Source organism: Marmota monax, unplaced genomic scaffold, assembly GCF_021218885.2.
Source record: "Marmota monax isolate L192 unplaced genomic scaffold, Marmota_monax_Labrador192_F-V1.1 WCK01_AAM20220418_F8-fsc00014, whole genome shotgun sequence".
NCBI classification, from domain to species: Eukaryota; Metazoa; Chordata; class Mammalia; order Rodentia; family Sciuridae; genus Marmota; species Marmota monax.
Window position 1 is genome coordinate 4,655,774 of NW_026695222.1, and position 16,507 is coordinate 4,672,280.

The 16,507-nt window shown below is 39.6% G+C and overlaps 1 protein-coding gene across 9 annotated transcripts in view; it reads right to left on the bottom strand.

The window, feature by feature from the left end:
* Plcb4 (phospholipase C beta 4) overlaps positions 1–16,507 on the bottom strand; it is a 381,354-nt gene that overhangs the window by 307,600 nt on the left and 57,247 nt on the right. Inside the window, exon 1 of one of the 9 annotated variants that reach the window (XM_046433514.2) lies at positions 6,325–13,913. The exons of the other annotated variants lie outside the window; for them this stretch is intronic. The gene's annotated coding sequence lies outside the window, so the exon portion shown is untranslated. Of the gene's footprint in view, positions 1–6,324; positions 13,914–16,507 lie in introns of those variants that run through there. 9 annotated transcript variants of the gene reach the window in all.

A 16,507-nucleotide genomic window follows, 5' to 3' on the forward strand; every position in this document is an offset into this window, starting at 1 on the left:
AGCTCTTGCTGTTGAGAAGTAAAATCTATTTCCCCTCTTCTCAAAGTTGGCTGGCTTTTACTTATGGTCAAATGTAGGGAGTTACATGCATGAGAACTGCCCAGCTGAGCCCAGTCAGTTCAAAGAATTGTTAAGGATGCTAAATGGTGGTGGTAGTTTCAAGTCAATAAGATTTGGAGTGGTCTGTCAGGAAGCAAGAGATAGCTAATATAGAGGAGCAGTGTAGCAAGTAGGAGAACAAGAAGATAAATATATAGAGAGATAGAGACTCCCTTCATAGAGGGAGGATAAGCCTCATTCTGGACTTTTGTACTTCAGCTCCATTGACTGGACTTTGTTCTTATCCCTATAACTCATGAAACTTCAAGTTTCTTGACATTAAAACAGCCTGTATCATGACCAGTTTAAGGGTTTCTGTTCACAAATCTTGGATTATTATATTCATTTAGTCTAATCACCATTTTTGCTGATTCCTCCACAGAGGAATTCTTATTTATCAGAGTCCTACTGAGTAAGCAGCAATCATGAATTCATTCTGTCCACAGCAGTGGCATCAATAAGACAGCCTGCCAATTAGACCACCTGAGAATACCAAGATTACTGATCCCTAAAGCTTTAGGAACTAGCATAATTAGAAGAAATAAGGCACAAGTATTTCTTATGGTAAGAGTATCAGATAGGTTCTGCTAGATGGGTAATTGTGACATGGGGATATTAACATAATAATTAGTAATTGCAAAGTCATACCATCATAAAACATTTCGTATGTCCATATTTTAGGCATTCTATAATGATACAAGGTAACTGTATACTGATAAATTTGAAATAATCTGAGCAAAGGTGCATACTAATTGCAGATGCCAATGGGTCTATCTCCCTACTTTGAGACGCTGGTGAATTAAAAACATACATGCTCCATGTGCAGAACATTTGCTATCTGAAGTCTAGTAATGTTTCCCATTAAATGTCTGAAGATTCTTAAAAACATTGTTTTTCTTTTGCTTAGATTTCTTTAATATTTTCAGAGGGTGTGCAATCTGTATTATTTAAAGTGACAGTGATTATTAAGGATCGGATTACCATTTTATCCTTGGACTTAAGTCCAGGCACTCCTCCAAAGGCCACCAGAACTTTGGCCAAATCATATGCTTCACTAACTCTCAAACCAACAGGAAACTCCACACCTTCTTTTCTTCCATCTTTCTTTATCTCCCCGATAAGCTCATTATCATCCTTCAAGAACCAACTCAATGTCACTTGCTCTATGAAGCATTTTCTGTTGCTCACTAACCTCTCTGCCTTTTCTTGATTTAACTATACCTTCATTTAGAGACATATAACACTATATATAAAATAATATGAAACATTTATTGTTATACTTGGTATATGTTATTATACATGTGAAATTCTATTTTCTCGACTGCATTGTGATTTCCTTGAAAGCAATGATCAAACACTATTCATTCTTAAGTTCATGGTAAATTTCTACAGAATGAGTGTTTTCTGTTGCTACAGTATCTTTTTCTAAGCAGCCTGAAATGCCTTTCATAACAGTTGTCTAAAAATAAAATCTCAAAAACTGAATTATAACCCACTGGATGGATGAGAAATAGAAGAAATTAAGAGGAAAATACTTAGTTATCTAAAATACTTACATGAGACAAATCTCTAAAATTTCCAGAAGAGAGACCCAACTGTACCCTTCTGTTTCTCTGAATTATATACTATTTCACCTTATAGACTTAAATACATCGTAATTAACCGTGCATGATCATAATAAGGCAGAGTTTCTGATTTTCAATCCACTACTCAAACAGGCCTACCCACAGAGCAGAAAAGAAACCATTTTACCAATTACCTCCTAAGGTACTCCTCCAAAGATATCTTCTTCTGTTAATGCATCCTACATGCTGAGTGTCCTTAGGGCTCAAGTACATCTTATGCTTCATTATCTTATATCTTCATAACATCTCTAGCTGTTTCACTTCATCCAATTCTGTCTAGAGAGCAAATGCCTCCAAGATGGTACCTCAGTTGAGGTCCCAGCAGGAAACAGATGGGATGCTTGAGTAAGACAACTAAAGGAGTTTGTTAAGTGCTATTTACCAGGTGTGGTAGGACATAGGGAAACCAACCAGGGAATGTGAAGTGTCCTAAGTCTGTAGTGGCAAGAGGACAGAGCCATAGTAATCCAGAAAAGGCAGCTGTAGTTATAGCAAAGGGCCTCCTGATAGTCTCAATAGCTTCCAGGAGAAGGACAGAGACAGGCAACAGCATTCTGGCAAGAAGAAATCTTGTGGAATCAACGCCTTCACCTCATGACTCCCTTCCTTCCAGTCTCCTCTAGAACTTGCCACTGCCTTCCAGAAGCCAGAAGGTCAGGAAGCCCCCAATGCAGCAATCTGCCCTCAGCCTTGGAAAGAACAGGCTGGAGAAAGTGGACACTTTGGAGTGTCAAACAGATAATTTACTACATCAATAGCTTCAAATTCAGTACTTATTTCTCAGTCCCATTTTTCCTATATGAGAGCACGAAGCATACAGACAAGGTGTCCGTCCTATCAGAAGAGCATCCAGTGTAGCAGCTCCGTTGACAACCTTTTTCCTTTTGTCTGAGTGAGTGACAGCCTGCAGAAGTTGCCAGTGATCTACCCCCATCCCTCCACATTCCTATTGACTCAGGTCCCAAGTTCACTGGAAAGGTCTCAATCTAGGAATCAAGACTCTTGACAGTGGGCTTTCCAATTATGGTTTAGATATGGAGTAACCCTCAAAAGCCCATGTACAAAGCAATGCAAGAATGTTCAGAGGTGAAATGACTATAGATTATGAAATGCAATCTAATCAGTGGATTAATCCACTGAGATGGATTAACTGGGTGGTGATTAGACAGGTAGGATGGGATTGGAGGAAATAGATTGCTGGGGGTATACCTTTGGGGTTTGAGTTTTGTCCCTGGTGAGCAGAGCTCTGCTTCCTGGCCATTGTGTCCTCAGCTGTCTTCCTCTGCCATGCCTTTCTCATGATGGTCTACATCTCCTTGGGCCCGGAGCTATAGACTCGGCCAACCATTCACTGAACCTCTGGAACTGTAAGCCAAAATAAACTTTTGCGTCTCTAATTGTTCTTGTCAAATCTTTTGGTCACAGTGAAGCAAAAGCTGACTAAAACAAGTGTTGAGAGAGAGGTTATCAGGAGAAGTCCTAAAACACTGACCCAGGAGGTGCCAAACCAATAGCCCCACTCCTCGCCTCCCCAGTGGAATAACACTGAAATGTGGTCCTGCAGCCTCCAAAAAGGTGCCCAGCACACAGACGCCTCAGTCACCCACTGTAGAAGGCATGGCTGCCTTTGCTTTCTTTCCTCATTTCCTCAAGTCTGGTGCTGGTGTTTCCTGGGACCACCACCTCAAGTGGTGGTGGTAAGCTACTTATATGCTAAACCTTGTCAAACCAGCTATGGGAGAAACCAACCTAAGACAATATCTGCAGTTTTTATTCTCCACCAAAGTTAAAATGAACTCAGTGTGGAGTCAAATATTTGACTTCTAGTGGCCAACTTGGCTTCAGACCATCTCTGTGATTCCAGCAAAGATGCCCAGCTCTCTAGGGCTCAACTTTCTCATCTGTCAAGTGAATTGCCATAAGAGGATCTCCAAGTTTCTTTCCAGCTTTAAAGTTTATTAAAAATTTACTAAAGGGGCATAAATCATGTGGGCCAGTACTAGAAGTGACATTAAACTTCATCCTTCAGAATAGCTTAAAAAAACTTAGGTAATACAGAAAAAGTCAAAAAGTACTATTATATCACAATAAAGAAAATAAATAAATAACTTTAAGAAATTAAGAGTTTAAGCTCTCAACCAAATGGCAATTACATATGATTTCTAACCAAATTTCCAAGATTTGGCAGCACAAATATAAGCAATTATCTTCACATTCATGAATTTCATATGAGCATCTACTGGCAGGCTTCTTAATCTATTATAGAGTATAACTATAAAAATAACAAAGACTGGAAAAAACATCCAAGACTAAATATTTCTTGTAAATTAATGCCCTTAAGAGACAAAGCCTGTCTTGTTCTATGGTTCTGGTTCTGCTGTAACTTCAAATGTCTCCTTAGGCAAATAATTCCTCCCTCCCATTTCTTCTACTCAGAATGGCACATCAAAGAAGGGTGAACCTGGGACATTCCATAAACAATGAGGGGCTGGGGTTGTAGCTCAGTGGTAGAATGCTTGCCTAGCATGGGTTGATCCTCAGCATCACATTAAATAAATAAATAAATAGACAGATAAAGTTCTAAAAAAAAAATTTAAAAAAACAGTCCACAGTGTGGATGGACCACGTTAAAAAAAAAAAAAAAACTGATCCTTAGTTGTTCTTTTAAAAATGTATGATTTTTTATATATATGCATTTATTGTGAAGAAATGTGAACTTCACACTATCCATATTATCCTGACAATTGCTTCTAATATTCCCTCCTGAAGTGAAACAGAATACAGTAATCTAAAATTCTGTTAAGTTAAGATGGTTATAATTTGGTGTTGGAAAATATAGCCTTCTGCCAAAATCAGCCATTCAATAGCAGTGCTTACCCACTCACAGGCAAAAGTCACTGGGTCCTGGACATTCTTTAAAACAAAGCACAATAAAACAAACAAAAAATAAATTCAGTGCTGGTCATGCAGTACCATGGAAAGGATGAGACTCCCATTTGTAGCTCTCATATTTGAAATAATGGCAAATTCATTCCCAATCACCAGTCATCAGCATGACCAGTCTGACAGGTGGGCAAGACCCCTTCTCACCAATATTTGGAAACATAAAAGGGAATCCAAACACATGTGGGCAGGACCTGGAGGACCTGGAATGGGGAAGATGATTAGAAGGGATTCAGAAGTTCTTTCACATTCTTCTTAACTGGCACATTCGTAACAAATGCATCATCTGTAATAAAATGAAAACTCTGAAAAATAATGAGGAGCCTCTTTGAAGGAATATTTGGGACCCTGCGGGTTCTTTCAACTCATTTCTTAAGGTCGTAGGTTTTGGAAACAGAAGCAAATGGGAACCAAGAAAAAATGTTCTAATTTAGTCTCTTCATGGGTACATTATCTAAAAAAAATGGTTTCCTTCCAACTTCCTCCAATATGAAGACTGGGCAGCTGCTTCTCTGTGATATTTTTTTCTAAGTTTCAGGGTCATGGGAGAGGATAAGGGAAAGAAGAAGGCTATACAATATTATTTACCAAAAAGTTGGATTTTAAATTATCATATTTAAATTATAAATTTGAACATTACAACTGCTAATTTATTATGTACATTAAAATTACAAAATTCTCAATAAGTATTACATCACTTTGGAAACATTACCATGATTAACTTTAAATTATATCAATGGTTCTCAAAGTTGGGTACACGATAGATTGATCTGAGAAACTTTTAAAAATTCCACTGCCCAGGACATACACTATACCCATTATAACATCTTTGGGGTTAAATTCCAACAACAATATTTTTAAGAAGAGGCTTAGGCAAGACTGATGTACAAACAAGATGGAAAACAATAGATCTATATTAGGTTAAATTAATGGTAATATGGTTTAGGGCAAAAGGTAGTGTCTTGAACCACTCCTTCACTCATCTAAAAATCCTGCCCTCCCCAGTCCTTACAAGTAGCCATCTGGGGCATGAAGCTGTCTCCCCACCGCTTGTGTATCTGAAGCTGTCTCTCTATTCCCTCCAGCCTCCTATCACCACCCCATAAGTTGATCCTGATACCTAATAAAGGGATAAAAAGAGGTCCATGGGCTATCACTGCCATCCAGACACTTAGAAATCAATGATACCAATGACAGAAAGGCAAGGGGTGACAGTGGATCATATGTGTGGATGAGAAGCTGGACTGAATCAGGAATAACTGAAGGAGGACCAAGTATGACAGTATTTCTACATAAGGGCAGGCACTATGTCTGGTCTGGCCCGTCTCTATGTCCCTATTGCCAAGACAAGCCCTGGAGCATAATGTATGCTCCATAGAGTACCTGTGGAAGAAATGCTAAGGGTGTCAGGGTGTGCCAGGAGCTATGCACAAAGCCATCTAGGTAAGGATCAGGCACTAGAAGTAGGATTCAGAGGCAGAATCACCATGAAGTACAATTACATCAGAACTATTTTCTAGGAGTAGAGTCTAAGATACTGTTAAACATATTGCAATGCACAGGACACCCCCAGCCACAGCAAGGAATCATCCAGCACAACCTGTCTGCATTGGCACTATTGAGAGACCTCACTGTGAGGCAAGGGTTAGTTTCCTACCTGTTGTCGCCATTTCTGATCTCACATCTCCATCCTCTGGTTCTCTGACCCCTCAAAACCATGTACAGCAGGGACAATTGTTGTCCACAGAGTCTTTGCAGGAATAATTCACCCACTAGAAAGAAAATTGATGGAAGGTGGGCCACACACTGCCATGAACCCTTGCAACTTCAACCTCTTTTCCAGTTGTGTTCTCACTCAAACATTCACCCATTCACTTAAACATTTACTAGCCATGTAAGTTGGTCCTAGCAACCTTATACTTACAAGTTTGTAGGGACAATAGATTTTAAAAAGTAATCATGCAACTCAGTGTAATCAGAGAAGCGGAAGTACGCAAAAAACAGAGTCATAAATCTATCACGAGGAATGATTACCACCAGAGAAAGGGTATTCCAATATTCTAGACTGTGGGAACAACATAAGCAAAGACCCACAAAGGCAAGAAGATATGAAAACAGGAAGCTGCTTGGCACTGCTGAAGGAAGATACATGAGTGGTCAGAGATGTGAGATCAGAAAGGGCAACAACAGGTAGAAGACTGAGCCTTGCCCTACAGCAAGGTCTCTCAACAGTGGCAATACAGACAGCTTGTGCTGGATGATTCCTTACCATAGTGGGGGTTGTCCTGTGCATTGCAGGATGCTTAACAGCATCCTAGACTCTACTCCTAGAAAGCAGTAAGTAGCACCCTTTTTATAGCTAGTACAGTAAAGAACAAGAATACCCCCATGCACAGTTAATAACAGCTCCAGATGTTGCCAGATGCCCTGGTTGAGAACCACTATGCCAGAGGCAGTATGGAGCTACTACATAGGCAGAAACTAAGCCAGCTTTGTATTTTAGGATGAGTGATATGACAGAAGTATGGAGAAGGAAATGGAATGAATGGGGCATCACAAACTGTACATCCAATACAAGTAACTATATAGCTGTGTCCATGCTTATAATCAGATTTATAAGGATCTCAGCATGTGTGCTCTCAAATGGATCAAATTAACTACTGTATACTTGAGGCTTTCAAAGAAGCATCAAGAAAAGTTTGTGAGTGTGTTGTTTTTTAAATTAACTGTCTTTATAATGTGAAAATGTCCCAAAGTTAGCCTCTTGGTGGTAAGATTCTGGGTCTCTTTTTTTTTAACACTTTTCAGTATCTTTCACAATCAGAAGGAATAAAAGAGCAATTACTTTTGATGGTACCTTCTTCAGGTGTATCCTTTGTGAAAATAAAGATGTTGCACACATGGTATTCAGTTGCAAAGGTAAAAGCAATGATACCACAATTTAACAGCCTCCCAGCACACATACATGTTGTGCCCTTGCTCACTGTGTTTTTCTGGTATTATAGCATTATGAAAGCAATTTTCTATGAACCAAAACATGCACGAGGTCTTTGCAGAACATAGCTTTTTGCACTGATTTCTTCCTCCCTGGCCCCAGTACTGGGGATTGACCAAGATCTCTCTACCACTGAGCTACATCCCTGCCTCCCCGAACCCCAGCCCTTTTCATTTTGCATTTTGAGAAACAGTCTTACTACATTGCCCAAGCTGGCCTTGAACTTGTGATCCTCCTACTTCAGATTGCTGAGTAGCTGAGATTACCAGGGTGCTCCACCACAGCTGGTTTGCACAGACCTCTTGAAGTAGGGCATGGTTTCAATTCTTTTTTTTGCTGTGTAACTGACCACGATATAACTACATGACTTAAGTCAATAATGATTTAATATTTCTCAAAACCCACTTGCTGGGCTCATCTGGGCAGTTCTGATCCACGTGGTATAGCTGAGGTCAGTCAGTTGTCTACATTCAGCTGGGAGCTTGATTGAGGCTGGAACATTCAAGATGGCCTGTCAGGCTTCAGGGTCTCCCTCCATATGGAGGATCAATTAACAGGCTTAGTCTAAGCTCTTACACAGTATCAAAGCTGACTTCCAAAAGGAAGCAGTACAACAAGAAAAGCCCAAGTGCTCTTAAACCTCTTCTTACATCATGTTTGCTAATGTCCCATTGTCTAACTCAAGTGACATAGCTAAGCCTGGAGTCAATGAGAAGAATGTACAAGAGCATCAGTTCTGGGAAGCAGAGTTCACTGGGGTCAAATGTCTAGCACAGTTGGAACAGGGTTTCCTTGTCGACCAGATTCTTTGACCCCACCTTTTGAACTAGGCATCAACAGACTTATTAAAAATCAGTGACTGCAGATAATGAAACAACACAAGTTAAAACTGAAGTTGCCCCACAGTTTAGTAGTGGGTTTTCCCTAGGCCAACTTTTGTATAGAAGTACAAAATTAAAAAATTAAACTCATCATTGCCTAATGAAAATGGCATTTCAGGGAAAAATATTTTTCCCTCAGGAATAGAGTTACCAGTGATGAAAGATTTACCCATAAAACATTAGTACTTTGATAAATAAGATTTCATAACTAAAATATACTCACTGGATGGATTAAAACAAAGTGATCCGAATCTACTGTTAATTCCCAGATGAATGAATCTATTTTGAAGAGCTAAGTATAATCTTGAGTTTTGCTTTTATTTTTTTCACATTGAAGTCCATGAAAAATGATGTCAATTATCATATGTAAAATTATAATTTGCTTTAGTTCAACTAAACTCTAGCAGTCCACTTCAGGAGTATCTTAATGCATATGATGATGGTTTTCTATTTTTGCACCTGTGGAATGTGAAATGTATCCTCCAGAGGGGAAAGCATCTCAATTATGACAACCTTCTAGGAGACAACAGCAGAAAAACCTACAGAGTAACAAAGATGACCAAACAAATACTGGATGTCCTGTTAATGGGTTTATCCTGTGGGTGGTACACTGCTTTCCAAGTGACCTACCATCAATAACAAATGAGTAGTAACAAATCAGTAACAAATGAGCAGGTCCTTCCTGGTTCCAATCTCATAGATGAAGGATGCGCAGATCAAGGTGAACCAAGCCTGGACTGATCTCCTAAGTGAATCTGATATATTCCAAACAACATCAAATTTGGGTCAATTGATAGTCAAAGAGAGTTCAAAAGAATCGGAAATAGCATATGACTTTTTTTCCCTAAGAATTACAAATAAAGTATAGTCTGTTTTTAAAAACAGCTTCAATAAATTAATTTGGTGAATGAGGTGCATTAATAGCATCTAGAACTGTGCCTTACCCAATAAATAATTGTCAGACAAATAGACTATTACCTAATTGGGCAAAGGAAAGTGGACTTGGAAATCTAGCACAATTGTTTTCTGTTCATTCTTGGCAAAATTTGCAGAGGCAGGAGGTATAGGGAAGGTGGAAAGGTCATTACTGCATTATCCCTTGAGATTTCATATAAATAAAAATTACTTCTGTGATTTTTATTTAAGTCTACTGCTACTAATCTATTCTAACATATTCATTTTGTGAATTAAAAAAAAACAGAGACTTAGAGTAGTTTAATAACCAAACTATGAAGGTCTTCTTATGGGAAGAACGGCAACATTAGACCTCAAGTTCAGAGAAATATTAGAATATATGGTCAATTCTTATTATTCATGATTTTCATATTTGCAAATTCACCTACTTGCTAAAATTAATTTATAATTGAAAAATCAATTCTCACAGCACTTTTGCAATCTTTGGTGGACATGCACAGAGAAGCACAAAAATCACTGCCAGACGCACATGACCCCAGCTGAGGTTGAACCAGGCTCCACTCTGGCATAGTGTTTCAGCTCCTATACTATAGAACATGTCCTTCTTGCTGTCTGCTTAGCACCAGCTATTCCAAGTAATATGTGTTTTTTATTTATTTCATTTTGTTTAAAATGAACCCTAAGATAGATGATCATCAAAGCTCGTTTATGATATGCCTTATGGAAAAAATACATGGGTTAAAAAACCTTAGATGGACTTATCTCCATTATTCTATGAACACCTTGGTTTTTCTCATTGTCAATGACATGGTCTTTATCAATTATATAGGAATTCCAGTATTTGCTAATTTGATAGCCATAAATTTAGCAAAGGAAAAAAAATCGTAGAAATTACCTAGTACAAATTTTAATAACCTCAGTTCCACAGGTGACCAAAGAGGTCCATAGATATAATCAAAGGTTCAATAAACTTGTGTTGTTTTCAATAACCTCTAAATGAAGTTTAGCATCTCCTCCAGTTTAGCATCTCCAACTACAGTTGTATTTGCAGCACCTTTGACTTTAATCTTCCAAGGCAACTTCTGGTATTCTTATATCACACAAGGATTGTTGCAGATATTGCAAGATAACACTGTCTTTGCCAATAATTCAAAGTTACAAGCATTGTGAATGCCTCATTTCACATGGTAATAAGAGATACATATATTTTCCTGGCACAAATTCATTGATTATTTTTGTATGTATATTTCAATACCATGAATTCCTTGGTAGTACTGTGTATTTCATTTTGTACATTTGAAAATTTATTTAGAGAAGGGGCCCATAGAAACTTCATCAGACTTCCATAAACACCTACACCAAGTCTTTCATCCCACAAAAAAACATGACTTGGAAAGCAGGTTGTTGAGGTCCCACCATAAGTTAGGAGGAGCTCCAAGCCTGAAGCCTCATAATAATTAACATGGAGTTCTACGTGTCATACAAAGCAGTTTCACTATTAAATTTAAGAACAATAGCTGAGGTACCTCATCCCCAAAGCTTGGCAACAGATACATGAGCCCTGAGATTAAATAATATCAATATAAAGAAAAGAAGTTCATACCCCTGAGAATAAAAATGATGAAGATTTTTCAATGAATAAATGAGTCCATCCTATCCCCCCTTATAACTGCCTTGCTCTACACATGGAAAGGAATCACCATGGTGGAGAGCCAGGAGCTTTGGTAGAAACTCAGGTGTGCTGGTGCAAACTGTGCAAACCCGAGGTGTATAATCACCATTTCTCCCCATCACCCTACAAGCATCCTAAACACTAGCCACAACAAATTAATTGCTATATTCCCAGCTTTCCACCACTTAGAAGCAAACTCAGTTCGGAGCAAGCCACGCTATTCCCTGACTCCTAATATAGTTTCCCTATTTACCATGGTCCTCCTGACTTCTCTCCTTGGCAAATACCTTCTTTTCCTTTCATACACTGGTACATGTCACCTTCCTCTATTTTTACAAAGCAGTTATGCTTGTCTCAATACTAGACTGTGAGCTTTGTGAACGGGGGCAAGGAAAGAAGATAGGATTAGAGAAAAGGATGTCTACATTAATATATCTATATTGATGAGACAATATGTTATGGCTGGGACATGAAGTGTTCCCCAAAAGCTCCTGTTTAGTACAGGAATATTCAGTGATAAAAGGATTAGATTGTGAGAGGTGTAAACTGATTGGTCCATTCTCATTCCAGTTTGAATGGGTGGTAACTCGAGACAGGTGTGGCTTTGGTGGAGGAAGTGGGTCACTGGGGGCATACCCTGGAAGTGTGCATCTTCCCTGTGGTCCCTTCCCCCTGCTGTCTCTCTGATTCCTGGCTGCCATGAACAGAGCAGCACTCCTCCACCACACTCTTCCACCATGATGTTCGGCCTCACCATGGGTCTAGAGCAATGGACTCAGCAGACCATGGACTGAACCTCTGAGCCATGAGCCAAAACAAATATTCCCTCTTCTATGCTGTAATTGTTGGATTTTTTGGCCACAAGAACACAAAGCTGACTAACACACCATACTATTAAAGTTAATGTTTATTATGCATTTAGTATGTACCAAGAACTGCTCTAAGCAATTTATATGTACTACCTCATTCATCCTACAGTCAGTGGGCACAAACCTAATATCAGGGATCAGGATGTAGAGGCACAATGAGGTTAAGCAAGCTGCCCAGTGTCACATACACAGGAACCAGCAGAGCTGGAATCTAAACTATGATCCAAAGCTTATGCCCATAATTGCTGACTGAACTGAAAGGCACTGACCTCAGTCTTTGTCTAAACAGGTGAAGAGGTTACAGGTCACAGAGACTGGGTGATATTTTATTATGAAGACCCATGGTAAGATTAGAATTCAGAGCTCTAATGCTAACTTTCAAGAAGATGCCCGAGTCCAGCTTCAGTTTAGATTTTAGTTCAAAAGTAGGGAAGAAAGGGAAAAAAAGGAAAGAAGGAAGGGAAGGAAAGGAGGTAGGAAAAGAAAGGGAGGGCAGGAAAAGGAAGAGAAGGGGAGGGGCAGGGAGATTGACAGATCTATTAGTCAATCCATTGGTAAATCAACTGATCAGTCAATAGATGAACAGAAAGATTAACGGCAAGACAGACAGAACTGTTCATGCTCACAAGTCTCCAGTAAAGCAGATCAGGCCTGAGTAGAAATCTGTTCTTGCTCTTTAAACAATAAAAGAAAGTCAAGACATGCTACTAATATCACCCTAAGTGTCCTCTAATTTCATGTAATTTCACACTGCTGTGTGCCAGCCAGGAGGCACACAGTTGAAGGAAAGCTTAGAGAGGACGAGCTGCCCTCCCAGGAAACCCTCAGAGGTTCATTTTCCAAAGAAGAGTTGGCTTCATTTTCCCATTCTACATTAGCCCACCTACATTCTGATGGGCGCATTGAATACGATGTTCTCTGTTAGTTCAGAGAAACAACAACAATGTTTGCTTTATTAGGGTTTCCATATTCATTTCTTGCTTATCTGATCTCTCTCTCCTGAGAAAAAAAATGGTGAAAGAAAAATTTCCCCAGATAGTTGGCTTTGTTCAAAATCAACAAAGATTTCCAACCTCCAACATGGAAGATTAGATAAACTGGTTTCTAATGTAGGGAACTGAACCATCACAAGTAAACATCATCCATACGTTTCCTGGGAAAACAATCCAAACACAAAAAAACATCTGCTATGTGCTCTTTCAATGACTTTGAGGGGAAAACCCTTGCAGAGATATGACTATCTTTTCTGGTAGACAAAATGGCTTTCTAGATTGAAAGTTATTCATTTACTCTAAACCAGCTAGAAGACACATCAATTAAAGTAATTTACCTTTTACACTTGAGAGAGGAAGATGTAAGCAGACATTCTAAAGCATGCATGAAACTACTGCACGACGCACAGATTTGGCTCAAGATCGCTTTCCGGTTTGGGGAAGGTGGTCCTTAGCTGCAGTCTTCAGAGACATACACATTTTCCCTCTGATATCACAAGTCTAGGGTCCAACTCTCTGTGGTTTGACAATAACTGCCCACCTTAAAGAGCATTGGCTGCTAAGTGTTCTAACTAGGCACTACAAAATCCCAGAGACCAATGAAAATTCACACCTCCCTAAAAGCCAGACTCCCTCAAAGACACTGACACAGAGCTCTGACATACATTGCTGGCCGCAGTCCATTTTCATTTTCAGAAGCAACTCGGGTACAAGAAACTTAATCTGTTTCCAAGCTCGCTGCCGAAGACATACTTTTATATTAAAAATACAATACACAGAGAATTGTCAAAATGAGCCAAGAACAACAAACTAGATACAACCAAGAGGAGCCCCAGAGGCTACATATGGTAGCAAAGCCAGAAACAAGAATCTATATATAGAAAATTACTATCTTAACCAACAAGAAGCCTACTTATCTGTAGAACTGTTTTTGCTTCTTTCTTTGGGATCTAGCTCCATGTACGGTAACTAAAGTAGAATGGTAGAGAGGCAAAAGGGGAATTTAAAAATATACCTTTTATGGATAAAAATGTTATAAGGGTTAAATGCTGATGCGAACAGGTTTAGCTGTCTTCTTGGACACCTGGCTGAATGGGGTGGAGAGTCAGGTGCACCAACCAAAGGAGTCCACCACAAATATCCTAATCTCCCTGTTGCTCTCCAACAACAGAACACAACTAAGCACAAACAGATATTCACAGGGCACCTTCTCGATTCTTTGTTGTTTTTGTTTGTTTGCTTGCTTGTTTGTTTTCCCCATGAAGTATAACCTAAGTCAAGGTTGAGAACAAGAAATATATTTATGAGGTGATTCCAAGAAATGCTAGTAGGAGAATGGGGAAATGAGCCAGAGAAGGAGGTCAACACAGGGCAGGCTATCAAGCAAGTTCCCACCATGGGAACTGGAGGCTAGTCCCAATGGAGAACCCTGGGAAACGGGGAGAACACACTCTTCTAGTTATCTTACTCCACAGGCAAGGGAGCTGGGGTGGTACACACCAACCCCTACCTCAAGTTGGGAGAGGAATGTTGACTTCTCGGCCCACATGTGGGTGGAGCAGATGACCAGAGAAACAGATCAGGATCAACAAAGAGCATGAATCATGCAAAACATACAGGCAGTTGAAAATGGAGTATAAAAATGTTAAGTCTCAGCCAGGTGCGGGTGGCGCACGCCTGTAATCCCAGCAGCTCTGGAGGCTGAGGCAGGAGGATCGTAAGTTCAAAGCCAACCTCAGCAACTTAGAGAGGCCCTAAGCAACTCAGTAAAACCCTGTTTCTCAATAAATTACGAAAAAGGGCTGGGGATGTGGCTCAATGGTTAAATGTCTCTTAACCCTGGCACCAAAAATAAAAATAAAACTTTTAAGTCTCAAAGCAAGAATATAGCGATATTTGCACACCCACATTCATAACAGCATTATTCACGTATCCACGTTCACAGAGCTAAAAGATTGAAGCAGCTCAAGCATCCATCAATAGAGGAATGGATAAACAACATGGAATGTGTTTCAGCATCAAAAAGGAACGAAATTCTGACACATGCAGTGACATGGATGAGCCTTGAGGACACTATGCTAAGTGAAATAAGCCAATAACAAAATGACACACACTGCATTATTTCTACTTCCATAAAGGGCTTAGAGCTATCAATTTCATAGTGAAAGAAAACAGAATGGGGTAGTTTATAGGGACCACAGAGGGGAATGAGGAGTTATTGTTCAACAGGACCCAGCTTTAGTTTTGCAAATGAGAAAATTCTGCAAATGGATGGTGGTAATGTGAATGTACTTCATTTACATTACTTCATGTACTTAATGACACTGATCTATTCACTCAAAAAGAGCTAAGATGAAAAATATCATGTGTATCTTACTGTAATAAAAAAGGGACCTGCACCTTGAGTGTCTAATAACTCACTCAAAGAGCTACCTCAGAGATCTTCTGAAAGATCAGGTGAGACAAAAGAGAGGCCCATCAACAGAGAGGGGTCTATTCTACTTTTGTAAAAAATTGATTTGTTCATTTTTTTTCTGATTAGAAGACTAATACATGATCACCAGTAAAAACTTAGAACACATATTAAAAAAGAAAATGTAAGTCTACTCTAATCTCCTGGCAGGGGCTCTCAGGATGTGCAGTATGGAGTACTAACCGCAAATGGACATCCCTGGAAAGCAGAGGTGCCGCCACCTCGGCTGCCAGCTGGCAGGCCGCGTAACTGACAGAGCTGGACCACCAGCGCTCTGCACCCACAGCTCAGCAGCAGGCTTTGAGCCCGTGCTGCTGTTTAAACATCCTGCTACTGAAAGTATGGCCCACAGACCATTAGCACTGACATCCCCTGGAGCCTGTTTGAGTAGCATGGTCCCAGGCCCCATCCTGGACCTGCTGACTCAGAACCTGCATTTTAACAAGATTCCCAGGTGATTTGTGTGTTCCTATCTGAGTTTGAGAAGTGCTGCATTCACAGGGCCCTTCTAGTTTTGGCTATGATTTCTATAAAGGATTAGAGCTACTAAACCTCTAGTGCCTTGGTATTAAAACTTTAACCTTCTCCATTTGTTCCCACTAAGTGTCATCCACACTGGCCTTCTAGCTGTTGCTCAAACTTGCCCACCTCATTCCAACCTCAGGGCCACTGAACTTGCAGTTCATACTGTGTGGAACACTCAACAGATTTTTATATGACGACTCTTTCATGTTTCCTAATCAGACAGCACCTCCCCAGGTGAGACTTCCCTGTCTAGCTTTAAAGTGAAGAAATACAGTGTCCAGCACACAGGAGATGCTATATGTGTCTACATTGTTAATTCATATTAATATTACAGATAATGTCACCTGAAAGAAAATCGATGGAAGGTGATAGAAAAGTAGGATATTTTCATCTAAAATAATAAATTTGACTTGATTTGCTGGCATTGAAACATGTATCAAAAAGCAAGCTAAAAAGAATAAAATGGTTTTCTCCAAAGACTAAATGCCTCTTTTGTAATGCAACTCAATATTCTCAGA